At 37.8% G+C, this 24,912-nt stretch overlaps 1 protein-coding gene across 1 annotated transcript in view; it reads left to right on the top strand.

The window, feature by feature from the left end:
- Window positions 1-20,933, top strand: part of LOC125312741 — a 28,293-nt gene extending 7,360 nt beyond the window's left edge. Inside the window, exons 7-8 of the mRNA XM_048271863.1 lie at window positions 7,067-7,073; window positions 20,922-20,933. The gene's annotated coding sequence lies outside the window, so the exon portion shown is untranslated. The remainder of the gene's footprint in view (window positions 1-7,066; window positions 7,074-20,921) is intronic.
- The last annotated feature ends 3,979 nt before the right edge of the window (window positions 20,934-24,912 follow it).

Raw genomic sequence — 24,912 nt, 5'->3', positions numbered from 1 at the left:
CCTAAGCGATCCAAATGCCGGTAAATGAAGAAAATATTTGAGGAAAATGCTTTCTGCAAAACAAAGAGAGCCTAAGTAATCAAATCCATTTTGTCTTATCAAACACAAAATCCCCATAAGCATTTTTTAAAGAATGTGAACAACCATTATTCCATCAACTGGTACTTCTATAGTCGTTATCCCATTTATGAGCCACGGATATCATTCCTCAAGAATGTAAATATCAATCCACCAATCATGAATAAGACCGTGTTTTTCTCGCTCTTGCTAAATTGATGAATATTTCAAAAGCCATTCGTGCTTAGTTATTTTAGAATTAAGGTGAACATTTATGCATTTAATAAATAAATATTTCCCTCATGCACTAATAGAAAATTGCTGGGGAAACATAAAGAAAACGAAATTATAGGGAAAGAAGTAACCAAAGGTAATATTTCCAACCATAAGAGTATTTGGGATTATTCTTTCTTTATAGTGTTGGCTATCGATATTGTTTGCACTATGACCGAGTATCCTTCCACTTTTTGTAATAGCCATAAACCTCATCCTACGATCCTCAAATGACACGTGTCTGATGCAAATGGGGCAAAATTTTTAGTGGGCTATGTGTGATCCTCGATGGTCGTAGATTCAATTTTGATAGATCGGGCAACCTTTCTAAAGAACCGCATCTGAGAATAAATAATGCCTCTAGTGATTCTAATGTCTCCACACCTTGAGTCACTATTAGCTTGGGGCAATCAAACATGTTGAACAATTGGAGCCTCTTTAGTCTTGATAAACCTCATACCGATAGCCTCTCAAGCAATTCATTATTACTCACCTTTATTGAGTGGAGTTTCTCTAGATGTTATCCAAGCATATCATCAAATTCGAACTCCTTCAACTGAGATTTATGAAGGCACAAACTTGAGAGATTTGTCAAGTTAAAAAATAGCTTTCTATTGATAACTTGACATTGCATAGAGTCAATTCTTTAAGACTGGATTAAAGCCCCATAAGAGATTGTCGTTCAAAGCAAGTTATCTCAAGAATTTGAAGCGGAGATAGAGTACCCAAATTAATCGAAGGAAATGTGACATCTCCAATTATGAGTGTCAATCTCTCTAGATTAGATAATCCCTCAATCTACTCTATCTTTGGAGCTCAATAACTACTTGAGCATGAAACTAGCATGAAATACGATGATGTTTTAGTTAGGGTTTACATATGTGGAATTGAACAATGAACAATGATGTTTAAAAAAGCAAAAATGCAAAATCATTTTTCTAAACATAAGAGGAAATTGTGTGCTTCTAATCAAGAAGGTAGGGTCATTTAAGTTGGACCCTATTTTCATGTCTCTTCCTTGGATATGTGGAGTTCAGTAAAATTCCAAGTCAATTTTATTGATCCCACGACAATTTGAAAAAGCCAATTCAGATTGCTCCATCAATTAATTATTTTTCCCAAGAATTGAAAAACGGGCGGAGCGCATCTTGAATGGGTGTCCGAGTATTCTTCTAAAGGAAAAAGCTTAGCTAACCATCTACCAAATCGGACGGTGGGACAATCAACTATTTATGATAAATAGTTTGTTGAAACCAGATCATTTGTTGATTCGGTTTGACTTCACATTTTTTTTCTATTTTTTACTTTTATGTGTTTTTTTAATTGTAAGTTAAAATTAGAAAACAAAGTAAATGAGATAATTATGTTTCTATCCGCATAAACGCATCACATATCCACGTGATATGCTTGTCGCCCAAAAATCTATGTCCGACATGTACGCACCACATATAGCGTGATACGCTTATCGCCCAAAATTTTATGTCTGACATATACGCATCACATATTCGTGTGATATGCTTGTCATCTAAAAGTCTACATCCGACATGAACGCACCACATATCCGCTTGATATGCTTGTCGCCCAAAAGTCCACGTCTAACATGTGCACACCACATATCCGCATGATATGCTTGTCAATTGGATATGTTTTATTAGAACCTTGATTGTGTGGGCCCTCTTATAACTTTGTCTTGTAATTTTTAACTTACAATAAAAACACATAAAAGTAAAAAAAAAAAAAAACAATGTGAAGTGAAACCGGATCAACAAGTGATGATTCAGTTTTAGCAAACAATATTTTTGGTAAAAAGTTGACCGTCCCACCGTCTGACTTGGTGGGACTATCAGCTTAGCCGGTTCCTTTTCCAAAATGAGGGATGTCCGAGTAATTTACTATTGATTCTAATAGCAAAATATTAGGTGAAGTTAAGAATTCCTTCCAAAGATGAGAGAAAGAATACTTTCGCGTACTTTTTTTCTTGGTTACTTTCGCGTGCACGGAAACGCTATATTTTAGTTGATAACTATTACCATTACAAAGTCCACACTCCAAGAAAATAATTTCTTATTTATAAGTCCCTTGGGCAAATGCAATCATGTTTGACAACATTTTTTTAGAACTTTGGGGAGATGCAATTGTATCTCCAAAGCTTTCTAAAGCCCATTGGGGGAATGGAGCCTTGAAGGTCCCTTAGGATGTTGCATTCTCGGCATGCAACTTCCTAGTTTAATGAAAATGTGAAAATTGCCTATGTTACCCTTATTTATTAACCAAAATTCTAGCTTTGCCCTTTGTTAACCAAAACCCTATTTTCTCACATTTTTCTCTAGTTCTCTCACTTGCCTCGATGGCCATCCTATTTTATTCTCTTCCCTCTTTAGTCCTCTCACTTCTCTCGACGAACGAAAAAAATCTCACGGCTGCTAGCCTCTCTAGACCATTCGCTCACGCTTGCCTCTCGTCCCTTGTGGCCGTTCGCCTTTTTGATGTTGGTTTGTCCATTCGGTTACTATAATCAACTGATTCATCATTTATTTCAAGCTCTTGGGATGATGATTTTCGAATAACATTATGCATCAGCTAAATCATCCACCAATTATGATTTGGGGTCTAATGCTTTCGATTTCCCTTTTTCGTTTGTGCTTGTAGGAAGACATCTCGAGCTTGGATAACAGTCTCTTCCACTATTGAAGTTATTGATTTTAGGATAACATTCTGCAGTAACCAAAGTTGAAGTTATTGTTTTTTTTTTTCAATTCTTAACAAATTAAAATTAAAAGATTTACATTGGTCACTCCAAAGGACTTTGCAAATATATGTTCACCAAACAACTTTTTTCCCAAAGTTGCATCCAAGGCACTTTTCAATTACAACTTACCAAACAGTATTTGCATTTCACTAAAGCCCTTTGGCCTAAGGCATTTGCATTTCTCTAAAGATTTTCCGCAAATGATGAACCAAACGGAGCCTATGTCTCTGTCTTGAAGAATTAAGAGCTAATATCATGTTTAAATAGTGATGATAACTACATTACTTAAAAAAATTAAGTTCGTTAGGTATTGTTTATTTCGTATCAGATGACCACTTGACACACTTGCTCTATTGGTCTCCGAGTTACTTGTGCACTTATCAGAACAAGCAACAAAAAAAGTGACAGAAAATTTTGATCACCTAAATGTAGTGAATGACTATGCACTATAATAGATCTCTAGGATAATTGTCCAAAAAATCCTAAATTTATTATACATCACAGCTAATATAGTTATAAACTTTTTAATTGAGTCAATTTAGTCCTTTCTAGACATCACTACTTCATTTGCATTGCTAGAGTGGGAATACTACCATTAGTAGTAATGAAATTTGCAAGGCCGGACCTCTAGCCCCTATAATTGTGGGCTTTCGGCAAATTGAAGTGATTTACACGTGAGCGCGTGCCTTGCACAAATTCTCAGAAAAAAAAATTATCAAATAAGATAAAATTTACTTCAAATTGTGAAGATGATTTAGACAAACTAAAAATCATTTTTCCAATTATTGCAAGTTTTAGTCTAAAATCTAATGATATATTGAACCTTCACCTTTTTCTTTATGTTCGGACAAATTTCGGCTTTATTTCAAGCAATTTATAATTTTAATATAAAAAACTTATTAAAGTTAATCCGAAGCCTTGACCTATACACTAAAAAGTTTGTTAATACTAGTGGCAAGTTCGAAACTGATAATGCAATCTGTCACTCAATTTTTTCTAGTGGAACTTGTTTAATAAAGCAAGAAAAAAAAATTACTAAAGCTGTACTTTTTACTACCATAAGCAACAGAATTTGGATCATGGCCTCATCGTGAATATAATAACTTTTTAGAATAAATGAGGTGTTTCACAAACTTTTTTGGACCTCTTTGGTCAACTATTGGCTTTGGCAAAGCTAAAAGTTTAAGGCAAAGTCCCCACCTACTTTGGGCATTTGTGGAAGGCTCTTTCAAGACTTGCGCAAGGCCGCCCGGCAAGGGGCCAGCGAGGTCACATGACCTAGCCGAGCATCCCTCCACAAGGGGTTGCCCGGGTTCGCACGATCCTCACGAGGGCAACTTGAGGTCATGCGACTTTAGACGACGACCACCGGCTCCAAATCTAGATAGCTGGCGGCCTACGGCCTTTGGCAAAAAATTTAGGTTTTTTTTTTATATAACTAAAAAATAGAAAAAAAAGTAGCCAAAGTTCTTTGCCATAATAATTTTGCTAGACACTAGTTAACCAAAAGTTGCTTTACAAATGAGCTTTAACCAAACACAATTTGCATTTTCCCAAAGTCCATTTTCAAAACCGAACCAAACGCAACCAAAGTATTTGAGATCCTTCAATTAGTCATCATGCCTATTGGGACTTTGGTCTCCAAATCCCATATGAAGATAAATGAGAAGTGAAGGATGGAGCAAAATCTGAACAAACATGTTTGTCTGAATTTTTCTTTGAACAAACATGTTCTTTTGGAAGATATCTATTCGATTTCATGACTCTTCATTCTTTTGGAAGATGTCTATTCAATTTCGTGACTCTTCATTCTATTGGAAGATGTACATTCGATTTCGTTACTTTTCATTCATTTGAAAGAGAATTGTTCAGATTAGTGAGTCTTCATTATTAATCTCCATTTCGTGACTCTTCGTATCATTCTCTATAAATAGAGCATTGATTGTCGCATTAGAAACTACTACCAGTTTTACTTCATTATTCATCATTTGTGCGATTATTCTACGAAGTACGTTCGAAGGTTTCCTTTGAAGAAGTACCGCTTTAGAGGAAAGGCGATCCGTTGTATCTTGGAAGGCAATTGTCCAACACCCTTGGGTACCGATTGAGGGGACAAATTTGTCTTAAGGACACAATGTCATTTTATTGGGCTCGGATCATTCCTCTACATTCAAACTACTCATTTACGTTTGGTTTTAGGTTTGTCCATTAACGTTATTACATATACGAACACTTATAGGCCATTACAATCTTAAGACAAATTTGATTTTCCGTGCTTGGTTCGTATAGTTATTTTTGTTGTACGCATTCCGTTCCGGTGATTATTGATTAGGTTGAAATCCAATTTCATTGCTTGGTTCTCGCTTTGGTCTCGTTAAGATTTTGAAGGCCGTCACCTTTCCCTACACAATTGAGCTATTCTGGGGTTTTAGGTTGCATCGGATGCATCCGGAGAATTAAGAAACTATTCCTCATTCTGTTCTTTGGTAATATTATTTTAACACATTTGGAAGTAGAGGATTTAGAGTTTATGCGCTAGAGCATGGATATAAGCAATGAAGCGAGCATCGATATGTTCTTGTGCGGCCCTTCAACAATCATGGGGCGAACGATTGCTTTTAGGATTCTATTCTATAAATCCTTGTCCCATCTACAACACAAAATTTTGCGTGTACTTTTGGCTTACTTCTATAGGCCGAGAGCCTTGGTGGCTCATGTGTTTTCTTGGTTGCATATAAGGAATCCGCAAGGGATCCTAGCAATTGTGACTATAGTTGCTTTCTTGTTGAGACGATACACCAACGTAAAAGCAAGAGCTGAAATGGCGTACCGGTGGTGGCTATGTGCAATGATCACTAGGGAAATTTACCGTTCATATCAATTTTGTATGTTTTATTTTGGGTGAAATTTTAAAATAATCACATAGCTAGAGAGGGCTCATCGATACGAGCATTTAGACTAGTCGTCGATCGTCGAAGGTTGCTCGAAGGAGGCCGATACGCCCCCACGGGCCGATGGGACGGCGTGCTTGGGCCTCACAAGCCTTTGGGGCAAAACTATGCAACAACGATTGACTTCAACAAGTCAAGTTCGGGAACTTCAAGTGATCATGCATGAAATTCATGCTAAAGGTATGGTTCTAAGTGAATCACTTCAAATGACCGCTTTCATTGAAAAGTTACCAACGTCTTGGAAAGATTTCAAGAATTATCTCAAAGTGTGGGGGCGAGGAATATTATGTATAACGATAAATCTCGACATATACGTCAAAGACGTGATACTGTAAGACAACTACTCTTTAGTGGAATTATCACAATTGATAATGTGAAGTCAAAAGATAATGTGCGGATCCATTAACAAAATATCTAATTAGAGAGATGGTTGTGAAAACATAAAGGGGAATGGGTTTAAGGCCTAAAATATAAATCATCATAGCGAAAACCCTACCTAGTTGATTGGAGATCTTAAGATCTAGGTTCAAAGGGACAACCAAGTTATGTAGGCGGTGTAGAGTACTGTTAATTCTTACTCATTCCCGTATGAAGACAATACTAACATGTGGAGGTTAAGCGTAAGTTTTTAATGATTCCGAATCAAGTATGTGATATGCCACACATTCAGAAATCACCTATGTGAGTGTGAAGTGAGGGCCACTTCTATGAGAATTGGAAAGATCGAATTCTTTAAATCACTAATAAAACCAAGCGGTGTTCATGGCCGAAACGAACATAACAGTGAGAACCAACTTTGTTCAAGAGATAATTGTGTGATTTCTATTGTTTAGGCTTACATCAAAGGTCGACTGTTCAAGGACATCATGTCTATTGATTAACCGAGTAAGTCCGATAGGTTTCACTAGGGAAAGTTCAAAGTCTCGGACTACTTATCCCGATGCAATAGTCTCTCATTGAATAATCGGACACCGCATTTCATGCATTTACGAAGAGTCATGATAACTGAACTTCTCATTCTTGTGGGGATTGTTAGGACTTTGGTCTCCAAATCCCATATGAAGATAAATGAGAAGTGGAGGATGGAGCAAAATCCGAACAAACATGTTAGTCCGAATTTTTCTTTGAACAAACATGTTCTTTTGGAAGATGTCTATTCTATTTCATAACTTTTCATTCTTTTGGAAGATGTCTATTCGATTTCATGGCTCTTCATTCTATTAAAAGATGTCCATTCGGTTTCGTAACTCTTCATTCGTTTGAAAGAGAACTGCTCGGATTAGTGACTCTTCGTTCTTAACCTCTATTTCGTGACTCTTTGTATCATTGTCTATAAATAGAGCATTGACCGTCGCATTAGAAAGTACTGCCATTTTTACTTCATTATTCATCATTTGTGCGATTATTCTACGAAGTACGTTCGAAGGTTTCTTCCTAAGAAGTACCGCTTTAGAGGAAAAGCGATTCGTTCTATTCCGGGAGGCAATTGTCCAACACCCTTGGGTACCGATTGAGGGGACAAATTTATCTTAAGGACACAACGTCATTTCGTTGGGTTCGGATCATTCCTTTACATTCACACTACTCATTTGCGTTTGGTTTCGGGTTTGTCCATCAACATTATTACATATATGAACACTTATAGGCCACTACAATGCCTCCTCTAATGACCTCACAAATTCAATGTCCATGAAACCCACATATTTGTTAAACATATGACATAATCACATAGCATGTCCCTCGTGGGTTTTTGTTTTTATTAAAAAAAAACATTTTTAGAGTAGAAATTTGATAGTTCCGCCCAAAAGTTTAAGCATCTATATTCTTTTCTTCCTAGGTCGGGGTAAGGCACTATGATCCAAATTCTTAAATTGTTGTAAAAGTTGCCACCAATCATTTTTCAAATCTAGTGAGAACAGACAAGTCAACTAGAGTATGAAACGATGAAAAAAATTGAAGGTCCAAGAGTTCAATTATGTGCCAAAAAGGGTTAACACCTTGCACATTGCCATTTCGATACCACATTCTTGTGTCATGAGATTTCCTAATGTAATACGGGTATATTTTTCTTTTTGTGTTTAGAACATTAAAAAACATCGCGATTAGCTCTCGCTTGAAATCACCTTGTCCCCCGTGATCCGTGTTCTTTTAAGAAAAAATTGCAACAAATGAGTCTGATGCATTCGAGTCCAAAAACATGGACAAATCTATGCAAAGGGGAATTCAATCAGCATGCAATGAATCCAATGCATACGATTCCAATGACAAAAGTAAATTCAATATTATGCATGAATTCAATGCGTACGGTTCTCACAAAGAGTGAATCTAATCAAAATATCAAACCAAACATACACATCCTAATAGGTGCAAAATGAGATGCAAATCAAATCAAACCGCTTCTAGAAACTTGCTCGACACATCCTAGAGTGCGCCCAACTCGATACATGACCCACATAGCCTTGGTCAAGGCTTTTCTAGCCTTTTTCAAGAGTTGTTTTTAGCTCAAAAGTTTTCCCTAAAGCTAATTAACGAACCTTACCCAAAATAAGATCAAACTACTTCTAAAAACTTGCTTGAAACTCCCTCTAATTATTCAAAAAATGGCAACACCCATCCGACTTTTCCATTTACGCTCCGTTTGTTTTACGGAAAATATTTTGCCGGAAAATATTTTCCCCAATTTCTGGTGTTTGCGGGGTGGAAACCGAGCGGTCAACGTAAAATATTTTTCGGTCAACAAAAAAACTTCTAAAACTAAGGAAAATGATTTCCTCATTTTGAGAAGAGGGAAACATTTTCCACACTTTTCATTCATCCTCCATTTCAACTATTTTTTCTTTTTATTTATTTTTTTTCTTTCATTTTATTTTTATTTGTTTTTTCAAAACTTTTAATTTTAATTTTAATTTTTTATTTTTTGGATGAAATTTATTTTTTAATTTTCTTTATTTTTTTTTCCTTTTTTTAGTTTTTTTCTTTATTTTTTTTAGTATTCCTTCTTCGCCGGTCGCCGGCCATGGTTGCGCTCGGTGGTCGGCCATGGTTGCGATCGGTAGCTAGCCAGGTGAGGACGGGTTTCACCGGCCTCGAGCGAGGCCCGGCCGGCGCACGCCGGCCTTGAACGAGGCTAGGTGAGCCGTCGCCAACCTTGATCGAGGCCTTGCTAGCGGCCACGGCCCCTGATAAAGGCCAAGCTTCTCCAAATCTGGCGAGGCAAGGCGAATCGTCGCCGGTCTTGTGCGAGCCCAAGCCGGTGGTCTCCCGCCTTGCGCGAGGCTAATTGAAAAAAGAGAAAAACATTAAAAAGAAAAAAAGAAAAGAGGAAGGCAAAAAAAAGGAAAAAAAGACAAATAATTTAAAATATTAAAATTCGACTTTAAAAAATAAAAAAAGGACAAAATGGAAAAACAATAAATTATTGTATGAAGTGTATGGAGGAAAATTAAATCCAATTTCCCATCCCAAACAACATAAAATATGTTCTTGATCTTTTTCATATTTCAACAAAACACCGAAAAATATAGTCATTTTCTTGGAAATTGACTTCCTGGAAAATATTTTCTAGAAACGATTCATTTTCTGTGAAACAAATGGAGCCTTAGGAAGTGAATGATAACCATTCTATTTTAGAAATAGATTTCTGACAATTGGATGCGAAAATCAATGGATTTGAATAAGATCGAACCGCTTCTAAAAACTTGCTCGACACTCCCTCTAATTAGTCAAAAATGGCAACACCCATCCGACTTTTCCACTTAGTCTCCGTAGGGATTCCAAGGCCTCAAAAAGTTGGCTCCAAAGCACCAATTTGGATTTGAATAAAATTGATTTAGAGCTTAGTTTTCATTTTCTCGTACTTTGCGTATTGTCCATTCCGTCTATGGCATTAGCTTCTTCTGCAGCATTGGTCCATCCAAACACGGCGGTTCTGCCTAGTTTCAATTTATTCACCTTCTCCACTTAGATCCTCTCAATTTTAACTTGCAGAAATTTTTCAGATATTGATTTTGACATACATATATTATTAATTTGTATAATAGTCTGACCTTTATTGGGACAAAAAAGCACAAACAAACAAACCATTTGGATGCGAAAATCAATGGATATTTCTAGACCCCACCGGGACAATTGGAGAAATACGAGAGCTACATGGTAAAGTAACGTGTAGTTTGATCAAAGCCCACGCCCCAGGGCCCAGACAAGCTCAGTCGACTACCCACTTAACAATTGAGGGTGAGTCGTAAAACCATCCCCTCCCTCTCTCTGGAAATTCAAATTCTTCTTCTCTCTTTTAACACCCATTTTCTCACCTCTCTCGGCTTCCATTCTTCATCGCCTCTCATCTTTGGAAACCCTTAATCGCCTCTGCGGACCAGCGACGTCCTCCTCCGCCTCGACAACTACATCGGCTCGGTCGAGAAAAGACTTGCATGTGAAGATCTCATCTTTCTTGAAGCCTCGCGGAACGAACTATAGCCTGGGAAGCCTGCGCGATACCCCCTCTTCAGCAAGGAGACGCAGTTCAGATCCGGCGTAGGGCCCTGAACGCGGGCGAAGAGAGATCGAAACCGGGGTCAAAGAAAACCGTCAGGGACTTGTCGGCGAACAGAGGTGGGCCATCGATCTTGACGCTGTTGAGGGAAACGGATGGGTCACCCGGCAGCGAAGTGACGACAAGGGAGCGGTTGCCCAGCGCGGTCGGGACGGCAGTGCCATGGGGAAGTGAAGCGAGGAAGTGACGGGACAGAGAGAGTGGAGCGAAGTAGAACTGGAGGGGAGAGAGCGAGGGCTGGCCATACCGGGAGAAGGCAGAGTCGCGGGGAGCGAAGATGGTCAGGGACTGAGAGTGCGATGCCTACAAGATATCGTGTAAGTAGATAGATGTTTTATTTTTGTTGGTCAGAATGTAAGTAGATAGATTGCGATGCCTCATTTTGATCTGGCACGTTCTGTTTTTCTTGTGCTGGTTTCGTGTCTTGTGAGAAAGGAACAAATTCATTTTAGAAATTCTGTCATTGTTTGATGAGATGGGCGTTGAGTTGCTGCAACTCAAGGCTTTGTTATGGTTCTCGTAAGTGTATGACATTAGGACTTCAAGTTGACATAAAGGCCTATGATTAACCGGAAATTAGTTAGTGATTAATTATATTGGGTTAGTGGAATCAATTGGGTTGAACTCTCGTACTGATCTGTTCCACTGATTTAAAGGTTTTCCCAAAGAACATGGGAGTCGACGGTGCGCCTGATATGAAGGCTTGCAAGGCGGTCGAAAGCTGGACCTAACTTCTCATTTAAACCAGACTTGGCAAGGTTTAACATGACCCATGTTGAAGAAGATGTGGTTTCTTTGATGAAAAAGGGCATGATCAACTTGGCTGAGTGCCTTGGAAAGACAGTCATGGTCGAGCTGAACAGGAAAAATGTTCCTAGGAAAACATTTGCTGAATTTGTTGGCCTCTAACTATAATCTGCCTCTGAAAATGGACCAAAATCTTCCCTCCCAAGGTTCTCGCCTTTTCTTTTTGTCTAGCTATAATCATTTTGTTGTTTGGGGTATTGTGAATGCTAAATTTACTTGATTGGCTCAGGATTGACGAGGCTGTGAATGGCTGGTGGAAAGTCTGTGTAAGCCTAAGTCTGTGTAGTCCGAAGATTGAGGAGACTGAATGTGTAAGCTTATTTTAGTGCCTCAAATAAGCTAATTAGAAGATGACAATATGTCATTTCAGCATTGCTGCATTAAAAACATGTTGTTTGGAATAGCTTCTTGTACACGATCTACATTGTTTATTTAATCCCTTTGATGCTTTTATATTCTTGGGTTGTTGTTGCCGATCATTGGTAATCATTTGAGCTTGGAGCCGTGACTTTAGTTGCATCATGAATATTATTGCAGCTTCATTATTGAGCTGTTTTTAACCAGGAAAAGGACAAGAGCCCCCGGAGGACAGGATGGAGCAGCCTTTTTTAGCCCTTCTCTGCCAAAGCAAAGGGTTGATGCTGCGGAACACAATAAGAAATCTGGTGCAACTACTTTGATACCTGTTCAGTTCACATTGTCTCAGCTCAAAATTGTCTAATTTTAGAATGGCAGTAGATATTTAGCTTCTAAGCTTGCTTTTGCAGGTTGATTTTGGGTGTGGCTCTGTGAGTTAGCTGTAGTCGCTGTTGGAATATCCAACCTCGCTGAGAAAGATTGTTGGCATCGACCTCTCATTCAAGAGTCTTAGTTGTGCAGCAAAGGTTTCTTCTTTTTTCTTTTGTAATTTAGAACCACATTTCTTTTCGAGTTCTCTCACAAAGCCAGTTGTTCAAGTTTGAGAGGGATGTTGTGAATAAACCTGCTTCCGTTGACATCCACTAGAAAGTCATATAAAATAAAACTGCACTTAATCTAGTCTGCTCTGTATGGTACTGAACCAATTTTCACCTAATGAATTTAAACTCATTGGCTAAGTGTGATGATGGTTCTTTGGTCATCTAATTATGTACATGATGACAGGAGTTAGGTAGAATTGCATTCGCGACTATGAGATACAGAAACTTAGGATCTGCATGCTCATGCACTCACTTAGAGGAAGAGTATATTCTTCATGTCTTTTTCATAAATTGCAGAAGTATAGGAAGACAAATCCAAATGGGTATTTAACCAACAATGAATAACTGGGCCTTTTCTTCACTATATTGGGTAAGCTAGGAAGATCTTTTATATTGTTGTCTTGTGCATATTCAAGTACTCGAGAGTCGAAAACTTTTCTGAAGCATTTGTTCATGCATTTTTGGGTGAAGTTGTGCTACTGGTCAGCTAGATCTTCACCATAAAGCCTCATATGCTTACTTGGGCTGCTGATGTGCAATTGGGCATTGTTTCATGTGCACTAAGAGAAAATTCTGAGTGGTAGCAACATGGATTCAAGTGGTTTCAGATAGGCTAATGATCAGATTCATGGTTAATTTAAAACGAGGTTCGATAGCATTTCTGGTTAGAATTTAGTAATTCCAAAATTTTGCTGTAAAGTTGATGATTATACAACTTAAATTGATCTTTCTACTGAACATGTGCTTAATTTTTATTTTTGTTGTCATTTATGCTTGAATTAGACCTGTCATTACCATAACTAAAATCTGGCCATTCAAATTCTTGAATTGTTCTGAGCAAAAAAAAAAAAAAAAAAAAGAGGAAAATCTTGAAATGCCAACATTCCTCTGTAATTGCCAGCAAGAAGTAACACGATTGGAACACTTCAGAATTCACAAAAGTACACTGTTGATACTGCTGCTGTGTACTGTTATTTAATTTCTGGTAACCAATACCCCCAAATGATTATACTCTTTAAATCCTCCAGTTTCCACAACACTTTTTTTTTTTCCACTGTGTAGTCAATTCAACTTGCAACACAAACCACCATATCTTCTTGGGGGTTGCGCCTAAATTATTTGCTTTTCTTAAAACTTGGAACACTTCCAATTGAAATGCTTGCCCTCATTTTTCAGAAGTTTTTATGTACTTTTTTTTTGTATAATAATTCAGCCATTATAGGAGAAGGTTGCATTTCTATGCATCAGTTAACGAAGATGGCACTTATTTACTCTCCTGCTGATAACTTGTCTTTTGAAGGACTTTTCTCTTCCATTACTATAGGTATTGCACTTGAAGTTAAGCAAAAGTTTAGATGCCGATGTGCCATGCAGAGGCGTCCAGTCTGCAACACTTTACGATGGTTCAATCACTGTCTTCAATTCTTGTATGCATGGTTTTGACATTGGCACTTGCCTGGAGGTATGACTTAATTCTTTATTCTCCTTGTAAATAATTTGGACTCGAATTTTTTTTCGTGTCTGCTATTCCTTCTATAACCCTGATAGTCTTTCCTGTTGCCTTCACTGTTTGAGTTCAATACTTTTTACATTCGTCTAGTGAATTTAATGAAGTTGATCGATTGATTTTTAGGAGACGTTTGCTTATGCTTGCTATTATGCCGTGGCAAGGTTTGAAAAAGCGCGTGATCTACTTGGCTGGGTGTCTCGCATAGACAGTGATCGACGAGCTGAATGGGAAAAGGGTTCCTATCAAAACATTTGCTGAATATATCGGCCTCTATCTAAAATATGCCTCTACAAATCCAGAATGCTCCCTCCCAAGGTTCTCTCCTTTTCTTTTTGTCTAATTGTAATCGTTTTGTTGTTGGGATGGTATTCTGAATGCTAAATTTACTTGATTGGATCAGGATTGATGAGACTGTGAATGAGAGGTGGGAAATCTGTTGGCCGCAACAATATTGTCAATTAACTAGATACGTTGGCACGAAATTAAGTCATGTTAGTTGATTGACGATTTGCACATTGTGTTTAAGATATTCCCCTAAATTTTTGCATCTGAATGTCCTTTCTTATGTTATTAAAAAGTTTTATGACTTATGATATTAAAAGTTGAAGACAATAGAATTTGGTAATCTGTTTAGTGGAACTCAGTGGGAGTATGGAATTATAGTAAAGCTCCAAGTCAAGTAGTAGACTGCCCTTTCTGCTTTGTTCTCTCAAATATGCTTCCTGGGTGATATTTAATTGTACATCATAGGGGATTTGGTCAAGTAAAATTTATTATTTTCCACAGGCAGCTTATTTCTTTGATGTAGCTTTAGCTGCACATATTAGTGTTGAAGATAATTCTCATGATTGCATATTGTGGAGTGTTTACTAAGCTTGAGAGACTGATTGTTGTTTCCCATATGCACAGACTACGCACATGTTCCTTTAATTAGAGTTCAGATTGCCTATCCCATGGGTTGTAAGAACAAAACCTTCCTTTTGTAGACTCCATTTTGGCGGGCTGTAAATTTGGTGAATGCGAAGCTTTTCCTTTTGTGGGTATTTTTGAAATGGTTCCTGATGCATCGGTCTTCTACAAGTCTTGTATTACTTGGATTGATCTGATTAAAATTGAGGTCTCTTGAGGAATTGTTTGTTGTTGGTGCCTATAGCTATGGGCAAAAAATCTTCTATGCAATATATCTCCAGTTTTGTCATCTGTGCCCATTAAGCATCAAATTCTTTATATATTTTGTACTTATCAGACTTCTTTTGGATCCTTAATACAAAATACATGCAGGAAATGGTGAAGGTGAGGAACAGAAAAAACATTGAGAACGGCATGAGTCCTCCCTTGCAACTGGAGTGCCTCATCCTGTTGTCACTTTGCCCACACGTCGACAACTTGGAGCAGGACATGCCATGGTATTATGCTCTTGTTTCCTTTGTAACGACAATTAATGTCTACTTTGGTATCTTATTTTATCTTATCTTGTTTAGGAAATAGTCAGAGCTTTCATCTTCCGTTTTTCTTCTCCTTCCCATGGTTGTGTTACCTTAGGTAGATGATGGAAGAAACAATGAGTAATTTCATTTTTATAACCATAAAGATGTAGAAATTGTGGCGTTGGGTCCTGATATTTGTATGAAGAAGAAAGTACTCTAGCCAATAGAAATTTAGACTCTTGACATGGACGAATTGACTCTGTTTTTTCGCAAGCCTTTTGCTGCAGCAAATAGACTTTTTAGATCAAGTGTTTTGCTTTGTCGAATGTCTAATGAAGTTTTTGCGAGTGATTGCTCGGGTACAAGGGATTTCTTATACATTGATTGGTTCATCATCAAGATCCTTAGGTTTGTAGAATTTTCATTTCTTGAGACAATTTTGATGTTGTCTGTAAATTCTGCCTTGGAACTTATCTATTATAATTGTATAGCTCTTGGACAAATGGGTAACTCGGTCCCCGTTATTAATGTTTAGCACATATAATGATATTTCAATTTATTTGGGGTTGATTTATGAGTGGTTCTTATTTTCTGCCTTTCTTTAGCATACGCCTTATTTAATGGTCTGGAATTGGTAGATATGAAAAGGCTTAGGAGTAGTTTTCACTTATGGACTTGGAGTCCAAGACCAACTTCCATTTTTGGCTCATTTCTTTGCAGACACCACCTGCTTACCCCATATCTAGACCCTATTATTCGAAGCATCTTTGCTCCCTGTGATCGCAGTCATACCCACAGCAGGCCCATGGTGCACAGCCTATGGTATGATGCTTTTGAATATCAAACTGCTGGATTGGTTTCTTTGATCTATGAAGCAGCATATTCTGTGATGTGAGGACCTTTGATTTCTCATGAATTTTGAATGTTTCAATCATCCAAATATTGTTTGCACAGGTCCATATGCAATTAATGGGAATTCAACAAGCTAGAGTGTCATTGCCATCAGATGGAGTTGCGGAACCTGCATTTGCCAATGCAAACAATATCATGGCATCCTTCTGTGTCAGCAGTCTCGTGCAAAAGCTGAGTCAGAGAAAAAAGTTTTTAGATCTGGCAAGATATGTTGCAATTCAGGTAGTAAACTCGGAATGTTTTTCTGATAGGGTGGCTGATATGATAGGGTTAAAATATCAAAGCTTGAAGGAAATAGTGGCACAAAATTTTTTGTAGCATAGGTATGTGAAGGAGTACCTACAAGATATCGTGTCGGTTGATAGATTGCGATGACTCTCTTTGGTCCTACATGTTCCGTTTTTCTTGTGCTGGTTTGGTATCTTGTGATAAATCAACAAATTAATTTTAGATATTCTGTCATTGTTTGAAGAGACGTGTGTTGAGTTGCTGCAACTCAAGGCTTTGTTATTGTTCTTGCAAGTGTAAGACATTAGGTCTTCAAGTTGGCACAAAGGCCTATGATTAACTGAAATTAGATAGTGATTTATTATAATGGGTAAGTGGAATCAATTCGGTTGAACTCTTATACTGATCTATTCCGTGGATTTAAAGAGTTTCCAAAAGAACATCGGAGATAAAGGTGCACCTGGTATTTAAGACTTGCAACGAAGGCAAAAACTGGACTAATGTCTCATTCAAACCAGACTTGGCAAGGTTTAACTTGACCCACCTTGGAGATGATGTGGTCATTTTGATGGACTTGGCCGGGTGTCTCAGAAAGTCAGTGAAGTTCGAGCTGAATGGGAAAAGGGTTCCTGTCAAAATATTTGCCGAATAGGTGGGCCTCTATCTAAAATATGCCTCTAAAATAGACTAGTATGCTCCCTCCCAAGTTCCTCCCCTTTTCTTTTTGTCTATTTATTAACTATTTTTTGTTAGTTTGGGATGGTATTCTAAATGCTGAATTTACTTGATTGGATCAGGATTGCCTAGACTGAAGGATAGGTCGGAAGTCTGTGTAAGACAAAGTGAGGGACAGTTTCAACAGGTACTTTGAATGCTTTCTACTGGCAACAGGCAAATATGGAGCTAGTACTACTGAACGAATTTTATATCGTGAATTCTACAATAGGTCACCTTTGTGAATGGGCTAGCTACTATTAATGGAGGCACACTTGTTGATGATGTGACCATCCGATGGCCAACCAAATGCCAACCTCAAAGCTCATTACGTTAAAAGTCATATATGAGTTTTTGTCAATGCCCTCATAGAGATTCCTGCATTTGACTCTCAAGCCAAGGAAGCTGTGACACTTTGTCAAAGCAGCTTCGGGTCCAAGTGTGAACTATCTGACAAGTTCGTACATAAAGTTTGGACATTCTTCAGTGAATTTAACGAAATTGATGAATTGATTTTTAGGCGACGTTTGCTTATGCTTGCAATAATGCTGGGGCAAGGTCTGGAATTGTTGCATCTCTCTTCTCATGGGCAAATTTCAAGCAGAGCAAAAACCTGAAGAAAACTGATGTGTGAAAGGGAGAGAACCACCTTGGGATTCCAATGCTTTAGGATGCTAATAACGCTGGGGTAGAAACTCTGAGAAGTGCACCCTAATTTGGGCAGAAGGTGATTCAGTAAAGGCCCTTGAAGTAAGTGCCCTTACCTTTTGGATGTGTGACATGGAAAGCATATTAATTCTGCGGCTGGACATTCTTGAAGAGTTGAGTAACCAAACTGAGTTGATGCGGATGTATGGTCTTTCTATTGTTGGTCGAGATCGTTATGGTTTGTTTCTTTTAAGAGGCAAATTACTCTATGTGTGGGAACTCGGCCATAGTCATGCAATGGAAAACAAAGAGATACAATAAATCAGGTAGATACTTGGGTTGCAGCAAAATAAAGATTATGACAGTGTCAACTCTTTAACATATTGTTATTTGATGGACATGACAGACCAGGTTTCACTATTCTATAGATTTTCTCCCCGTATAATTTTTTTTGTCAAGCATGTGCCACTACTGTCAATGCTTCCCATATTATTCTAAATAACTATACGTTGCTTTTTGGATGTGCATTTGCAGGATCATGATGGCTCCCACATTAGCGGCCTTTTAATTAATTTCATCCATTCATTCTAGCCATCCTTGCTCGAAGGTTCCATCTTTCCTAGTTGAATTCATCACTCCAATTGTCAAAGTAGGGATAATTAAACTAAATCGATCATTTAAACTGTTTTTAGCATGTGGAAGCTGAATGATATAAAAAAAGTAGTAGTTGATCTAAAAGGATCTTAATACTTTTGTAAATACTTTGCAGCTATAAATGAATATAGACAGTCCCTTCTATTTCAGAATCTAAATGAAGAAAAGAGAAATATTCACATGGAGGTTTGCTACCTACACTTTGTTTGCTGTTTGTGAACATATAGCTTTTTTCTCTTGGTTTCAATATGGCAAAGCATAATTGTAGGTTGTCAGTGGCGATCGAAAATTGTACCCCTTAATATTGGCGATCAAGTAAGCTGCTTCATCTTCTTTGAGATTTCTGCTCGGTGTTTGGAAGTCATTGACCTGATTTATCTTGGTCATGCTTAGGTATCGCTGATGGAGTTTTGGTTTTGGGTCTTTCTCTTGCAATCAATGAATGTAGGATAACTGGAGAGAGCAAAATTGAATGGCATACTGCTTGTTTTTCTGAGTGTCTATGTTGCAATTTGATTAGTAATTTGATATTTATTTTTCTTTTTACAGGCTCATAAGGATTAATTTTCTAATTTCAGGATGCCAGGTTGCTCAAGGGTGTGGTATCATGCGTATGAACTTTATTTTTTCGGAGATTCTTTTGTCTCAAGTTCCTCTTGGGATCAGTGAATCATTCATGTGACATCTTTTGAGTTTCCTGTTAGTTGTCAAAGTGCATAATAAATACATCTCCATAGGTTGGATTGGGTTGAGTCCTGTTGCTCCCTTCACTTGCCTCTGTGATTGTCATAGTTTGTGCTCCCTCATTGTTGGCTGCCAATTCTCGAGATGCACAATAAACATATCCATTTTAATCGGTGTTGTTGGCCGCAACAATATTGTGATGGCCTGCCACTCTATTTGATGTTGTAACTCGCAAATTATCTGGATACATTGGCGCAAAATTAAGTCTTGTTCATTGGCCGACTATTTGTGCAATGTGTTTTAAGATGTTTCCATAGATTTTACATATGAAGGTCCATTCTTATGTTAATAAAATGGTTTATGATTCTTGACATCAAAAGTTCAAGAGAATAGAGTTTGGTAATCTGTTTAGTGCAACCCTAGTGGAAGTATGGAAATATAGTCATGCTCCAAGTCAAGTATTAGACTTCCCTTTCTGCTTTATTCTCTAGAATATGCTTCCCGGGTATATTTAATTTTACATGGTAGTGGCTTTGGATGAGTAATAGGCATTATTTTCCACGGGCAGCTTATTTCTTTGATGTAGCTTTATCTGCACATACTATTGTTGAAGATATTTCTCATAAGTTTCATTAGGCTTGTGAGCTGTTGTTGTCTTATTAGCCACTGTGGTCTTATGATCCATTGTGACCTTAAGGAGAAAGGACTATACTGGGTTGCCTAGTCGCGTAACGGCGCATGTAAGTATCCTTCTCCCTTAGAATTCTTTGCATGAAAAAATCTGCAGCAGAATTTTAGAAAGAAAATGTTCATTAATGCTTTTCCAAATTCAAGTGAATATAAAAGAAAGTCGAAACATTTTTTCTAGAAAGTTTGAATGACATTCTTCATTATAAAGTTGCTCTTGCATGCAGTGGGAAATGTATCATAAATCCAAAACCCCCACGGAGGGTCGTTTTAACAAGTGACTTTGACAAAATGAAAGAGAGTGTTGAATATGCCAAGTGAAAGCACTTTGGATGACGAAAGGCAAACCAGGCCTAAATACGTCCCTATTACACACTTTGAGGGTGATGTGAGCAAGAAAACCGTGTCTTAGGAAAAAGGATTTATTCGCGAGGAATACATGGATTGAAATGACGAAGGGCGTTTCATTCTTCTACCCTAAACACCTAGAATGACCTTTGCTAGCCATTTTGAGCATAAAAGGGAGAATTTTTTAAATACCCCTATCAAGAACCACCCCATGTTTGGGGCAAAGAGGTGATTAAGGTTGAAAACATTTGGAGAAAAAGACTAAGAAAGATTTTATTGCCTTCACTTGCATCAACCTTCTCGTGGTGAATTTAGGTGAATTCTTGTGAATGCTCGAGACATCCCAAAGTGAAGAAGAGCATTCATTTCTCTACCCAAACACTTATTACCCTTTGAATAGCCAAGTTGGGCCTTTAATATTCATTTCCGTACCCAAATGGTGATTATCTCCCTACACTGGGGCAAGGCGTATGATTTACCAAGAATATTGGCAACAATAAGAAAATATCTTGAGAGCCCTAAGAATTGAAAGCTTAAGAAAAAGCTGGAGGGCATGAAAAAGCAGTGTGCCTGATAAAAGCAAGGCCGATGCCCATAAAAGAAAGATCGCATCAAGAACAAAGTTCTTATGTAAAAAAGAATTGGGTTGAATGCAAAAAGTAGTTAGGAAAGAGGAAAGCTCTTATGTTTCGGGTGAAATGATTTCATGGATGGACTCTCGAGACAAACTAAATGCCAAGAGTCCAAAATTTTTGAATGAGCTGGTGATGATGCCAAGATAATCACCAATATTGAAACCCCTTGAACAACTTTTGAGCCTTGTTAGCCTTTCATTTCCTACCCAACACCGAACCTACATTACAACCCTAAGAAAGTCTCTTTTGATTGGGATGGTTCAAGTAAACACGAGAATTTCACAAAGGAATCCACTGCTTGAAGGAGTGAAAGCAATAATTTCTTATCTTGTCTTCGAGGTTCTTGATTTGTAAACCCGATGAAGATATAAATTGATGAATATTTCTTTCTTGGCCTCAAAATGATTATCCTTTGTGGAAGCCCATGACCAAGCCAACATTACGATCCTCTAAAAAGACCTTTCAGATCGATCAAAGTGTATTCGTCGCGAATTTTTCCAAAAGCCTTTGACATAGGTTGTGTGAGGTACTCTTGAGTGTTTAAAGTTGATTTCCCACATCAAAGGATGGGGTGAAAAGCCTTTTCTTCGAGAGATTGCAGGAAGTCCTTTTTGACTAAGGCACTTCCATTTGGCATCTTTAACATACTCTTCAAATGAGTCAAGATTATCTTGTTCATAATTCTCCTCCAAAGGAATTTGATAATTGATGATATTTACCAATATCGGTTGGCAATTTCACAATAAAAAGTGTCATTCAAAATTTCCTGGATAGTTTGTGCCAAGTATGATTTTCTATTTTTTCACTTGTTTTTGGATAGTTCTTCTTTTGCAACAAATGCGGTAGAAGATTCAAAGCAGCAAACTGTTTGGTCAGCAGAAGCTCAAGCTTTATTTTTTCTTACGCATGCCGCTCAATTTTATGGAGGATGATAGAGCTTGTTGTAGTTTCATTTACATGTTTGTTCAGATTGGAGAGTAGGCTGGGAACTAAGATGGAGAGAGAGTAAATTAAGGAGATTAAAACGATGAGAGTAGAATGTATGTACTTGACTTTTCTCTATCGAAAAGCAATAAGGCTAGAAACATCTTTAGGATTGGAATATTTATGAGAAAATGTTTGGAGAAGAATTCTTTGCCTAAGTCGTGTCACTTTTAATTATTCTTTGCATTGTAATTAACGTGCATGTCTTCCTTCTCATATATAAAAATGCAATGGGAGGCATGTGGGTGGTCTTGATCCTCTTTTCATGCTATTTACCAGAAATATGGAAGCAAGGCTTTGTATGAAGTGGAGGAAGTTCAGGACATTGTGGGTGTCCTGGACTGTGCGTTCCACAAAAGGGCCAGTGTCTCTATCACTGCCAGTTGAACCTTCCTGAACTTTCCATTCTCTCTGGAACTAACTTATCTATTATAATTGTATATCTCCAGGAAAAATGTGTAACTCTATCCCCGTTATTATTGTTTAGTAGATATATTGATATTTCAATTTATTTGGGGTTGATTTAGGAGTGGTTCTTATTTTCTGCCTTTCTTTAGCATACATCTTATATAATGGTCTGGTTTTGCTAGTTATGAAAAGGCTTAGGAGTAGTTTTAACTTATGGACTTGGAGTCCGAGACCAACTTCCATTTATGGCTAATTTCTTTGCAGACACCACCTGCTTATCCAGACCCTATTTATCGAAGCATCTTTGCTCCCTGTGATCGCAGTCGTAGCCACAGCAGGCCTATGGTGTGCAGCCTATTGTATAATGCTTTTGAATATCATACTGCGGGATTGGTCTTTTCATTGTATGAAGCAGCACATTCTGTGATGTGACGACCCTTGATTTCTCATGAATTTTGAATGTTTCAATCATCCAAATATTGTTTGCGCAGGTCCATCTGCAATTAATGCGAATTCAACAAGCTGAAGTGCCATTGCCATCAGATGCAGTTGCGGAACCTGTATTGGCCGATGCAAAACAATATCATGGTGTCTTGAGGTGTCGACAGTCTTGAGCATAGGCTGAATTAGAGAGAAAAGTTCTTAGATCTCGCATGGTATGTTGCAATTCAGGTAGTAAGCTCGGAATGTTGTTCTGGTTGGGCGGCAGATATGAGAGGGTTAAAATATCAAATCTTGATGGAATCAGTGGCAAATTTTTTTTTTGTGGCGTAGGTATGTGAAGGAGTACCTACAAGATATCGTGTCAGTTGATAGATTGCAATGACTCATTTTGGGCTAACGTGTTCCATTTTTCTTGTGCTGGTTTGGTATCTTGTGAGAACTGAACAAATTTGTTTTTCCTGTGTTGGTTTCGTACCAACAATATATTATGTCAGTTGAAAGATTGCGATGACTCATTTAGGTCTTGCATGTTCCGTTTTTCTTGTGCTGGTTTCGTATCTTGCGAGAAATGATCAAATTCATTTTAGTAATTCTGTCATTGTTTGATGAGACGTGCATTGAGTTGCTGCAACTCAAGGCTTTGCTATTGTTCTCGTAAGTGTATGACATTAGGACTTCAAGTTGACATAGAGGCCTATGATTAACCCGAAGTTAGATAGTGATTTATTATATTGGGTCTGTGTGATCAATTTGGTTGAACTCTTATACTGATCTGTTCTGCTGATTTAAGGGTCTTCCGAAAGAACATCAGTGATAAAGGTGCTTCTAGTATTAAGACTTGCAACGCAGGCAAAAACTGGACCAAGGTCTCATTCACACCAGATTTGGCAAGGTTAACATAACCCACCTTAAAGATGATGTGGTCGTTTTGATGAACGCATGATGGACTTGGCTGTGTGTATCGAAAAGAGAGGGAAGATTGAGCTGAATGGGAGAAGGGCTCCTGTCAAAATATTTGTCAAATATGTGGGCCTCTATCTAAAATATGCCTCTAAGATAGACCAGTATGCTCCTTTCCAAGGTTCTCTCCTTTTCTTTTTTTCTGATAATTAAATTTTTTGTTAGTTTGGGATGGATTCTAAATACTGAATTTACTTGACTGGATTAGGATTGAGGAGAGTGTGAACGATAGGTCGAAAGTCTGTTTTAGGCTAAGTGAGGGACAGTTTCAGCAGTTAATCATCATTCTCAGGATGTCAATAGCCGGGTGTTAAGTGTATTTATGAAACAAAGGAGCTTGAATACCTTGGAATCATTGATTATTTTTAAACTCATACATGAAACTAAAATTAGAGTTCGCACTGATCCTCATTGGGAGAGAGATCCTTTCTTTGGAATATTAGCTGTGACAGTTGATTAGTGGCCAACCAACAATTTAGGTGCCATCTGTCAAATTAATTTTTCTTGGGAAATTTATGCAACATCATCTGACTAGTTGTCTAAGGGTGATCATGAAGTTTGCTAACTCTGTCTTTCAAAGTTGAGTTGAGTGTATCATGGGCATTGGGAATGGGCTTACCAATGATGTGTTGTTCGGGTAGTAGTGGAGGGTCCTATATACATATTTGAGACCCACAGTTTTAGCCGAAGTTTTCATATAAGTGGGATGAGGAAGTTCTAAGTTTCCTTCCTCTTTGTATTACGTGTTCTGATCGAGATTTACTGCTATTTAAATCAGCCTCTTCTTTTGTGATTTTCATTCTAATTAATCTGTGCCTTGTTCTGCAGCTAGGTGTTCATCCTTGAATGCACAATCGAAATATATGTGATGCAGGGGAAATTTTAGTTTATCGAGTTGCATATTTATTCTCAAATGAGGTTTGTAACCTTTCAAGGATGCAATAGTGCCTCAAATAAGCTAATTAGAAGATGACAATATGTCATTTCAGCATTGCTCCATTAAAAACATGTTGTTTGGAACAGCTTCTTGTACAAGATCTCCATTGCCTGTTTAATCCCTTTGATGCTTTTATATTATCTGAAGATTCATGGGTTGTTTTGGCGACTCATTGGTAATCATTCGATCATGGAGCTGTGACTTTAGTTGCGTGATGAATTTTATTGCAGCTTCATTATTGAGCTGATTTTAACCAGTAAATGGAAATGAGCCCCCGGAGGACAGGATGGAGCAGGCCCTTTAAGCCCTCCTCTGTCAAAGCAATGGGTTGATGTTGTGGAACACAATAAGAAATTTGGTGCAACTTCTTTGGTATCTGTTCAG

Source organism: Rhodamnia argentea, chromosome 10, assembly GCF_020921035.1.
Source record: "Rhodamnia argentea isolate NSW1041297 chromosome 10, ASM2092103v1, whole genome shotgun sequence".
In the NCBI taxonomy this organism is placed as follows: domain Eukaryota; kingdom Viridiplantae; phylum Streptophyta; class Magnoliopsida; order Myrtales; family Myrtaceae; genus Rhodamnia; species Rhodamnia argentea.
This window is presented reverse-complemented; position numbering and strand designations above follow the sequence as displayed.